Source organism: Pipra filicauda, unplaced genomic scaffold, assembly GCF_003945595.2.
Source record: "Pipra filicauda isolate LSUMZ 115617 unplaced genomic scaffold, ASM394559v2 scaffold68_size4259465_pilon, whole genome shotgun sequence".
NCBI classification, from domain to species: Eukaryota; Metazoa; Chordata; class Aves; order Passeriformes; family Pipridae; genus Pipra; species Pipra filicauda.
In genome coordinates this window covers 2,918,797-2,930,471 of record NW_024104853.1, presented here as the reverse complement: position 1 = coordinate 2,930,471, position 11,675 = coordinate 2,918,797, and the positions used below count along the sequence as shown (strand labels likewise).

General features: G+C 38.1%; 1 long non-coding RNA gene across 1 annotated transcript; it reads left to right on the top strand.

The window, feature by feature from the left end:
• Positions 1 to 255: 255 nt before the first annotated feature.
• LOC120324756 lies at positions 256 to 11,215 on the top strand. Its single transcript, XR_005566289.1, has 4 exons — positions 256 to 292; positions 4,918 to 5,038; positions 9,736 to 9,924; positions 10,879 to 11,215. It is a non-coding gene; the product is annotated as an uncharacterized LOC120324756 (long non-coding RNA).
• Positions 11,216 to 11,675: the final 460 nt, after the last annotated feature.

The window sequence follows — 11,675 nt, the reverse complement described above, 5'->3', positions numbered from 1 at the left end:
TCCTTTACTAGGAGAAATTTGCCTGTTCCCTCTTAAATATTTTATTCATTATTGAAGACAAAAAAAATCTGAAAAAAGTTTTTTCTGCCATTCTTCAGCCATATTTCTTTGGGGTAATCCCTAAGTAATAGCAATGTTCTGTGTCACTGAAATTTAAATGACTGCGATCTCACCAATTGTATTTCTGCATTGCAGGTTTAAATTCAGCTAAAGGAGGCATTGGTTATGACAAAGAAATTACTTTAGCTGTGTGGTTCAGTGGATGAATCTTTGTATACCTCCTCTTTCTTAGGTGAGTAACATTCTACTGAGACTGGTTATTACTAAAATTAAGAATGTGAGTGTTGAGAATCATGATTTCCCAGACTGTTGAAGTACAGAAAAGGTACATAGAGATGTGCTTTTAGATAAACATACAGTTTAAGATATCTAGAGAAAGTACACTTTTCACTTAAAAAATTAGAAATTGGAATAATTTCACTTTCTTTAGCTGTCCAAGAAAATAAATACCAAACTATGTTCAGATTTTCTCAACCCTTCCTCACAGAAAAGTTCTTGTAGCCTCTCAAAAGTACCTCTGGGTTCCAAGAGGACCTTGAACTTGTCTGTGTAATGTAGTAACTATTCTAACATGACTTTTTTCTCCTTTTTGTTTTTAATAAGAGACAAGTAGGTTTGTTGTTCAATGATTTTCTTTTCACAGAGGTCAGAGGGTATACCCTAAAAGCTCCTGGTTACATTATTATCAGCAGTAGCTGATCAAAGGAGGAATGAACATTCAGAAACACAAATCACATTATCATCCATCACCCATATTTTGCACTTCTACATTCTTTTCAGTGTCAACATTCCTAAGTGGCAACAACAGTAAAGAAAAGTCACTGGAAACCCTGCAGATTTTTTAACAGGTCACTCTAGAGAGCAAGTTTAGGGCTTTATCTTTAAATTCATGTTTTTATATTCACAAGTGTGGCTCACCGCTGCTCCACTTTACATGTATGCTTTCCACTTCAGAAGGAAAAGCCGTGGTGCATCTGAAGCAAACCCTATCCGAAGAGCCATGAAAATAACTTCTGACTACCAGGCCTAATTAATGCCTCCATGCTGACCTCTACATCCAGCCCATATCAAAAATGTTACAGCAGTGCTGATTCAACATGAACTCAAGATCAGGCAAGACCTGGTACTAATGAATACTAATGAACAGTAATTACTGGAACTCTGCCACAGAAACCCACTGCAGAGACATATGCTAATGGGCTTTACACGACCAGACACAGGACTTCATATCCACTAAGAAACTTTTACTAGCCTGAAAGCAAAAGGAACCATATGCCACATGCCACCCTGTTTGCATCCATTTCCTCCCTTACTCCCTTGTACCTGACATCCAGCTTCTGTCCCCCCCCCCCCCATACAGGCCAGCTCAGACTCAGCTCAGTTCTGATTTACTTTAGCAGGCACATACGGTCATTTGCATCAACTTGGTAGCTGAGTTTGCTTTTCTGCTCTTGGTTCTCCTTTAAGATGGGCAAAACTCTCTCTCTGAAGGCTGAAAGAATTGGGATTGTTCAGTCTGGAGAAGAGAAGGCTCTGGGAAGACCCTATTGCAGCCTTCCGGTATTTGAAAGGGGCCTATAAGAAAAAGAGGGACAAACTTTTTAACAGGGCCTGCTACAATAGGAAAAGGGATACAGGTTTTAAACTGAAGGAGGGTCGATTTGAATAAAATATAAAAAAGAAGTTTTTTATAATGAGAGAGGTAAAACACTGGAAGAGGTTGCCCAGAGAGGTGGTGGATGCCCCATTCCTGGAAACATTTAAGATCAGGTTGGATGAGGCTCTGAGCAACCTGATCTAGTTGATGTCCTTGTTCATTGCAAGGGAGTTTGGACTAGATGACCTTTAAAAGGTGTCTTCCAACTCAAACTATTCTATGATTCTGTGAAACCGTAACCTAAGGCAAAGGAATTTTAGAAAGACAGATCTTCATTTGTAACAATTGTGTAGATAATGTTACATGCCTGCTAAAAGATTTGCACTCATCTTTGAGCACAGTACACTGTGACTGGCCCAGCTGGCTCCCCCTGAGAACACTCAGCTACCAGATTATTGCTGATCATAGCTCACTCAAGCTGTTTAACAAGCCCTGAATTTTCCACACGTTAGTGGTAGCTTCTGTGCTGGTCTGCATGTCCATAAATATAGAAAGGAGTTTCAGGGAGGAAAAGTTAACCATCCCTGCCAATTTCTATGGGGACAGAAAGAAAAGAGAAAGCACAAGGGCACACAGAAAGTTTATTTCTTCACTTGACTGCATGCTCCTACCTCTCCTTATATGATTATTGAGGGTTCAACTTTTACCTGCCAAGAGATGATAACATAGCACATGATTACCTGATGTAAGGAAGAGAAATGACAGACATGACGAGCAACTGCATGCTGGGCCCTGTAGGGTCATGAACACTAAGGAACACAGGGATCTGTGGTGAGCACTGCCAGTCATCCTGTACCCAGCTACAAGTTTAGCTGTTATTTAGCACTCTGTCCATTCAGATATGAGATATGTTGTTCTTTGTAACTTTTTGGTATTCAGTTATTCTCCAAAGGTATTTTCTGTCTCTAATCCTCATTCCTGGCCTTTTTCCACTCCATTTGCCCCTGCTGTATGCAGAGGTGCCATAGTAACTAGTGGTTCCTCATAATTCATGCTTCCTCTGACTTCAGACGTCACTGTTTGGTGAATTGGGATGGAGAGATTTTTGTGTTTTGAGGCATTGTTTTAGCTGGTGTATTCACTCAGCAAGAGTAATGGCTACACTTGCTAACAATTAAAGTTTCTGTCCTTTTGGCTAGAACAGAAATATTCCAAGTTTTTCCCCTTTAAATAAAAGCCTAAATTCTACAGAATTGGAGCCTACCACGTAACCCATAGAAATGCATCAAACAATAAAGAACCATCCCATGGACGACCTGTTTGACATCTGGTTCTTACTTCTGTACTTCTGCACTTCTGCATCTCCTCACCAACCTTCTCTTACACCTGCTGTGTTTGTATCTTGTTAACTGAGCTTGAACTAAACAGGACATCACAATGAACTCATAACAGTCAGCAGAAACAGAGGTGTATTTGTCAGCTATACTATTTAGGGAAAACATGCACCTGCCAGCTGAAAGACCTCAACACACTTGGCCTTCAGTCTGAAAAGACAAGCAACAGAGTTGTTTTGCTACCACCCAGTCAATATATAAAAACCTATATTCCTTGTCCTCTAGGATATTAGTGAAGTTATCCCATTTCTAGAAATTAAGGGATACTAAACTTTCCTTGTTTTGTTTTGGGGGTCTTTTTCCCTAAGCAGAAATATTTTTTTTTTTCCTCATTTTCTATTGTCAAAAATTAAGAAATCAGTTTAACTACAGGTGCCAGGATCTGACTGCATTGTTTCTGGAAAAGATCCACAGGATCTTTAATTAGCTACTACAAGCTGAAACAAACAACTGCAGTGTCTGCCTGCTTTGGTTGTAGAACTGCTCCTCCTCATTTGTCCATCAGAACAGCAATCAAGCTGTTAAGCTAGAACTGGATTTTCTCGATCATGTTTTACAGAATTTAGTACATTAACATTTTTGGTCGTCTTCATCAATGCATTCCTTTTTTCCATGTTTTTCTCATACGATATTCCTGTAGCTGATATATAAAATTCTCAGCGCTAACAGAGCAGATTTCAGTTAAACGAAGGCTGTACATGCTCTGTGAAGTCTCTTAGTTCGACCATAAAACATTGTAAGCATTCATTAACATTTTTCAAACTATTCAAGAGCAGTCAGTAAGATATACCACCTAGTAAAATCATTTAAACACCTGCTGATTTCAGTGGACCCAGCAAGTATATCTGAAGGAAAGTGGTCCTACCACCAAGGTCATTCACTCATCATGCATATAGTCCTACAGCCTGATAATTTCTCCTTACAGCTGTTTGGTGCCCAGGTAGACTTTAAGGATGTGGGGTTGAATCTTTTGATATATGAAATTCTAGACAACATTGGCCCTAAATCTTGCCAACTGCCCATTTCTTCTAGCAGAGGCGGGGGGGGAGGTTCACTTGCAAAGTCTGTAGCAGCAAAACTCAACTTTGAGGACAATTTCATTCAACCTACTAGTCACAAGAGACGGGTGCAGATTCACTAGAGGACAGACAAGGACATAGTTCTCAAACAGTCAAGGCCACTGCAGCATAGACATACTCAAAGTCACATGATGATGCAACATTTGCATAGCTTTCCCACTCACTTTGCAGCTGTAAAGGACTCTGAGAAATTTTCATATTATATCAGCTCATCCAGTCAAAGATATTAGTTCCCCTTACAAACTTTAACTGAATTGTAACCTTACATCCACACAGGTACCACAACACATCAATTATTTCTTTTTATAATTGCTTTAACACTAGAAATATTCCTGAACTGTGTATACACTTTACTTCAGGCTTTTTTTTTTAAGAGGTGTTTTTGAATTTTATATAGTGCTTTAGAGTTCATTAAGTCACAGAAACACAAAGTGTTACAGCAACTTTGGTACTACCTGTACCATTAAGTTCCTTTAAAAATATACTGTCCATGTCTGGAGATGAAAAGGGTTGAGTTCAATGCCTTGAATATTTTGATATCAACAGTGCAAGAGTCACATATGAGCAGAAACAGATCTGCACATTCAGCGATAAGCTTTGCCAGAAAGATTCCCATCCCACCTGGTAGTTCTTTATTACACCAGAAGACAAAACTTCTAGCTTGTCCAGTGGAGAACATGCTAAATTTGAGAGAGTTTTAAACACTAGCCTCTTTCAAAAGCTCATCTGCCATTTCTGAGGTCTTCCTTTTTACATGTGGTAAAATTTTATGTGTATTTTTGTAAAGGATTCCAGGTTTCTAGGAAACTTAGAAGAGCTGTTGCTTCATTCCTAAAAAAAAGCTTCTCTGAATGATTAATAATCCATCCCTTACTACACGTCTGGTTCCTCAGAATTTGAACAGTCTGGTAAGTACCTGAAATGCTTGAATGTTTCAAAATACAGCATCTTTTAAGCCTAAGTGAAACTTAGCTTCAGCCTTCAAAGTCAAAACAAAACAAAAAACACTGGCAATATGTAGTGTATTACCCCCTTCCGAGCCTGTTTCCCATGTCATGTTCCTCAAAGTGCTTCACACATGTTAGCAAAGCTCCACACTTCTCTGTAGTACCAGATATAATTATGGATTTTTTAAATATGGTGGAATTTCTGAGGGATGAACGAGTTAAGCAATTTTAACCACACAACACATCAATTCTAGATTGGGACTTGAGCATTAAAACTTTACAGAATCAGGTTGCAAGTTGGCTCAACACATCATTGACAACCTTTAAAATATGTGGTAAGCATAAAAACATTCCATGTTCAAACAATGGAAACAAATCAGATGGTCAGCAAGCAGGATTTTGCCCAGTATTAGTCAAGATGAACTTAAGGGATTCAAATTTTAATGATGGATGACAACAGGTCTTGTGCTTGCAACTTGAATTCTTGAAGACTAGTCCAAGGTTATCAAGCCAAAGGTCAAGTCAAGGTGAAAAAGCATAGATCTTGCAGTGCAAGTCACAGCAAAACTACAATCCAAAGCAGAGTAGAATAAAATATAAAGTATGCCAGATGTAGGTATTTTAAAAAGCTAAGGAAAATTACGATCCTACAAATCTCTGGCTGACATCACTTCAAAACTAGTAGAATCCAACATACCCTTCCCATTACTATCTGGTTATGGGAGCGTTAAGCTGTTAACAGTTATTACATCATCAAAAAGGACGTTGCTTTAATATGCTGTCAGAACAACATGCACTCCTTAAATATTTCATAAAGAAATGAGAACACCGTAAGGGGAAGCAAATGGTGTTTTAAGATACATCTTGATGGTATCCTTGTATTGCATCATTCAGGGCTCATTCAGTGAACAGGTGCTTAAATAACATATTGAAATCACTGAAGTTTCTAGTCTGGAGGTGGACCAAAATAAGTGTGTCATGAGAATGAATCATTCATCTTTTACGCTTTGTTGTAAATAGCAATGAAAAAGATCTGGACTTGATAATCAATGCTGAAAATATTCAATGAATTCTGCAGATTCAGTGAATGGTAGGAGTATCTGCTTATCTTGGTGACTGCTTGAAGAGTATTGTTACATACAGATGCTTCCCTAAGTAAGCTTTTCCACTGACTTTACTGCACCATAGACCGGGTCCTACAGCGCTGCAGTCTAATTTAGTTACAAAGAGATTAGGGAGTTTTTAAGTGTATCATTAAAGACATGCTCACTAAGGCTCAGTGTTCCCCTGCTTCTTTATTCAATCATAGCTTGGTACTATTGTTTTTTATTTCTATCCAGAAGTGCTGCCAGTCTGTGTATACAGCGGAAATCTCCAGAGCTCTGGCATTTAGCTTCCATGTAACACCTCCTTTTGTTTTGCCACTACTAGCCTTTCTGCATGCCTGAAAGTACCATGGAGTCAGGGAACAGGCACTGAAATCCTGCTACCCAAAACATAATGGAGAAAGAGCAGAATTTACTTTTTAGTCAATCCCTGACTGTACTGTGTTGTCCCTGCAGATACCATTCTGCTCTTTTCCCACTGTATCCACACTGTCAAAAGTGATAAGCCAAAAGCTTTCTTTTATAGAGTGGAAAAGATATATTTCCCAAGTCTCCTTTCAGATTTGATTGTACCACTTTTATCATAGATGAGATTAATGTGTATATGCAAGCACTCTTCATTCTAGATTCTTTATTTTTTATTAAAACAACCATTTACCAATTTTTGAATAATTTCTTTTTACTTTTGACAAAGATCTTCGTGATTCTTTCTCTGTTTCTTTTCTGAACTCAAATATTCAATCCAATTAAATCATTGTCTTTATCCAGTATTTAGCATGAAGAGTCTCACTGTTTAATACATGCAGTCGTCTCTTTCTTCTGTGCAATGCTCAGTTTTTTCTTCAACTGTTTATACCTTGAGGAAGATACATATTTCATCAAAAGACCCAATAACACATTAAACACGTAACTCCCTCGTACCTTCAAAAGATCATACCTAACCCCCTCTTAATTTGGTGAGGTACGCAGCCTTCATCCTGTTTCTGCTGAAGACAATGAAAATATAAAGTCCGTCTTTAAAGGAGTTAATTCAAGCCCTTGACATGCAACTATAGCAAATCCAGGCCATATCCAGAAGGAGACATTATTGTCATAAATGGAAGAAGACATCGGTCTTGAAGCTATACGTCTGAGGTTCTCATGTGCTTAAAATCCATTAAAACTACTCCTTTAAAGAAATAGAGATAAAAAGCTCAGAATATCATGTGACACAATATAACCTATCATGGCAATAAATCAAAGATTCTGACCATGATTACAGATATTATCCCTTATTACTTGCAAAAGAAAATATAAGTCAGATATCCTACTTTGTATCCAGAATTTCTCTAGTGGCTTAGCAGCTTTCTAATGAATATCAGCTTAAAATAAGCTCATCTCCTTAGAGAACTGCTTCTGTGAAGGCAATATTCCCAGAGAAAACCCATGACTGCTAAATAACCTTTGTTATACTCATATGGCAATGATCTATTGGCCTAGGAAGCATGTACATTTTGTATAATTTTCAGTAAAAGGTAATTTTTTCCCTGGGAGGTTTTAAGAAAATATCCCTTTTAAATGTTGATGTAAAAGTAATTCGCTTTCCTCGCTGATTAACAAAAAATATTGCTGCTGTGGAGGAGAAATGTCAATGAATGTGACAGCAACCTTGGCTTGATTTGAAAAACAGTAGAAGAAATATAGAAGACTATAAGAGAACTATACAAAGGTAGTATTTTCAAAACAGTCTACTTAGATGATGTGAAAACTTTTAAAATCTTGCATGTAAAAAATTATTTTTATCACTTCTGTGTATTTCGTATCAACTTACATTGAAGAATCCTAGCAGGTTCATGATGCAATTTTTATTCATCCCATGAAAGCTGTGAGAAATTTAACACATATTACCTTCTGCTAAATAAAGCAAATCAAAAGAAAATCCATTATTATTTGACTACACTTTTCTGACAGCTGTAGTGCAGTAATAGGAAACTTTTTCAGCAACTAATCTGTATCCAGCATAATTACAGTATTTGATAGTTTGGTTTTGACATATTTGTTACTTACCTCATTATCTCCCTATAAACCTAGATCATCATATTTAAAAATCCTCCATCCATGCTGAAAAGTTTTAAGCAACATTCTTTCCCTTGCTCTTTCAGTACCTCTGGAATCTGTTATTTGATTAGTGGATGCCCTGTCCTCATTTAAATATGCTAAAATACTCACCTCTTCTGATTAGCAGTCTGCCATGCAAAGCCTTTGTGTTGCACTTTCTAGTGATTTGTACTGTATTTCACCAAGATCCAAGTATGTGTCTCCTCTTTTCTATTGAACTCATTTATCTTTGATGGTCAGCCTTACATGTGCATTTGGTGTCAAGTGCTGGAGAGAGAAGCAGTCACAGAAATGCCTCTGCTTCTTACTCTTAATTTTAGTACTGAAGGGAATGTGGATTCAATGCCTAGCAATTGCCTTTCAAGTCAGCAGCAGAACCACAGATAATTATCAGAGTTTGGATTTGAAAATACTGTGCCAGACAAAAGGCTTCTTGACAAGCTAGCCTTTAGGAGGTGGGAAAATGTAGCAGGACAAAAATCACAGTGGTCTAGTACAATGAGAAAGAGTAGTATACAACCAGTTCTTGGGTCAAGATGCCACAGTGGTTTTCTGACATTGTTGGTACCATTTCCCGCCCAGAGTAGGGGAGGGTTGAATAGGTGCTCTGTGTCTTGCTGTGCCAGTATTTCTAGGGTTTTTAATAAAATAAAAGGTCTTTTGGCCTTTTTCCTGCTGCTTATCTTTCACTTCAGCTGATTTCAATGCAAATAAAGAGCCAAAGCTGTAGTTACTATACACGTCCCCCACTGCAAAGACAGAGGAAAACCTGACTTACTGAGGCAGTTGATAGCTCAGTGGAAAAACTGAAGCCTCCAGCACCCCTTTATCACTGGCACACCTTCTGTGCTAACTGGGCAAATGTGGGAGGTCTGCACTGACCAAGCTGTCCCAGCAGGGAAGAGAAAGACTAGGCTCAGAATTATGCTAAAAACTAGACATATCTTCAGGTCTTCAGGTCTTTTGTATATGCTGAAAATCTTTAGAAGAGTAGACAGTAGAGCTGGAATCACTCAGGTGTCAGCTCTGAAACTTTGTCCTTAACACCTTTGAGCAGGTACACCTAGTTTTTCGCTAGCAGTCTTTGCTTGCCTCAGATGAGCTCTCATGGAACAATGTGCATCAATCTTGAAAGGTACACAAGGCACGCAGCACATCCTACAGAATCAAAGGAGTCACACCAGCATCTCTCAGGTCAGAACTGAGCCTACAGGCTTTAAAGCTCTGTCAACATTCTCCGATAGCTGTTCAAACCACTTAGTTGCATTGGAAGCATATGTGTAGGCATCATACTGCGGTCAGCATAATCCATACAAAAAGCATACCATCTGCAGAGCACCCAAGCCCAACATCCAAATTTAGCTCTGCAGTTCCATTACAGCAAGGCCAGGAACGGTTAGTTTTCCTCTGGGATGAGTAGACAAGCTGCGTTTATTCTGCCTCTATCTCTTACAGCTTTCCTGTCCGTGTGGCTGCTTTTGTCCCACTCAGAACTTGTAACAAACACATCCAGGTGACATGGAGATCATATAAAACCTTCTGCAGTCCTTCCATCCCAGAAAACAAAATCAAGTTTGGTCTTAATGGACAATCAACTACATGCAACTAAGGAGTGGGAATGAGGGCCAGGGGGGAAAGCCATCCGTAAGTTACTGATTACTTTGTGACAAACGATACTGCGGAATTATTTACAGGGGAGAATGCTGAGATCCCATGAGGCAGAAAGGGATCTTTTGGGAGGGAAGTGTTGGCAACTCTAGAAACTGAGTGTCCATCTCTTGATGAAGACCTAATTTTTCAGTGTGCAAAAACAATGAAAAAAAGAGGAACAAAAAGAAAACATTTTCCCCTCGTAAGGCCATCTGATAAAAACTGTTCTTTCATCTAGCATTTGATACTCAAATGCACTTTCCCATTCACAGTTGGATGGAGATTTTTTTCAAGTTCAACCCTAATTTATTTATCTTAAAGCAGGCAATGTACTGTAATTTTACAATAAAGGACTCCCAATCAAAGCTTACCTTATCCAGAGGTAATTAATACAAAGATTGTTGAATTAAAGATGTGAGTCTTGACACTTTGGCGGGGGGTAAGGGACATGGTCTCAAAGGCACAAATTATGCCTGAAACAGACCAATTAACACCATGTATCTTCTTTTATGTTAACTTCAATTAAGGTTTCTTAAAATTTTTAAAGTTATTTTCTTCTTTACAATCTCAGAATGTCAGAAATGTACATCAAAGAAAAACGCTTCAGTGTGAACACCATAGGTAACGCTCATTTGCACACAAATCTGCATATTGCAAAGCAGTTCAGAGCCCATTTTGCATGAATTATTGCCGGATGTGAGTCAATGAATTAAACAGCTAAAAAATAACAACCATCCAAGCAATGATAAGCTGCATCTACTTATGTTGACATAACGAATTTTGAAAAAAAGCACATCAGAATTTGAGTTAAGTTACAATGGAAAAAAAGAGGTGATTTAAACTACAATGCTAGTCAGGCCTGTGTATTTTACCATACTTTTCAAATTCATTTTGTTTATCATGTTTCACAATTCCTGCACTGAAAAAGGATATTTTTTTTTCTACCAGGTGAAACAGAAATGGATAAAATTTCACACTCTCATCTCTCTTGGTTTTGGCAGTGAATCCATGGACTTTTTTTCAGTATGTCATTTACGTAACTTTTATTCTGCAGTCAACCATCTAACAGATCACTTTGTCCTTCTACAATTCCTCTTGCAAGATGCCACCTCTTAATTTGCCACTTCATTTGCCAGAACCTCCTTCTTTTCCTTGTGCCAGTGCAAGCGACATATTTCTGAAAGTGCCATAGAAAAAAGGAATGTAGCCTAGCACAGCTACTGCAGAAATAGATGACTAAAGAAAGAGTTGATTCTTTGAAGATTTAAAGTCTAATCACAAATAAATAACCAAATAAAAATTAAAAATCCAAAATTTTCAGTATAAAGTCTTTTTTCCAGAGTCAAATCGATTCCTTCTAAAACCTGTATGTGGCTCCCACTGACTGCAATGTGCTCATTCCTAATCCGAACAGGCTGCAAACAATGGACTCCTCTGCTGGGGCCTTTTCTTTTCTCCTTCACAAATTCCCCACCCATGGAGTAAGATTTTTTTTTTTCTGAGCTTGTATGCTCTTTGTAATTGTTTTACTGATTGCTTTTATTAATATATTTGGGTTTAAGTATTTTCCAGCAGTATTCATAATGAGTGTTCCACAGGGCTTTTGCCATTTAGAATTCAAACCCCAGATTGTGTGAGTGGTTATATATGTCAGTTGGCATTCTGCTTCTCTCCTTGTTGGATTAACATCCCTCTTATATAAAGAATAGTATCTTGAGAAGGTTGAAGTTGACTACATTTTTCAA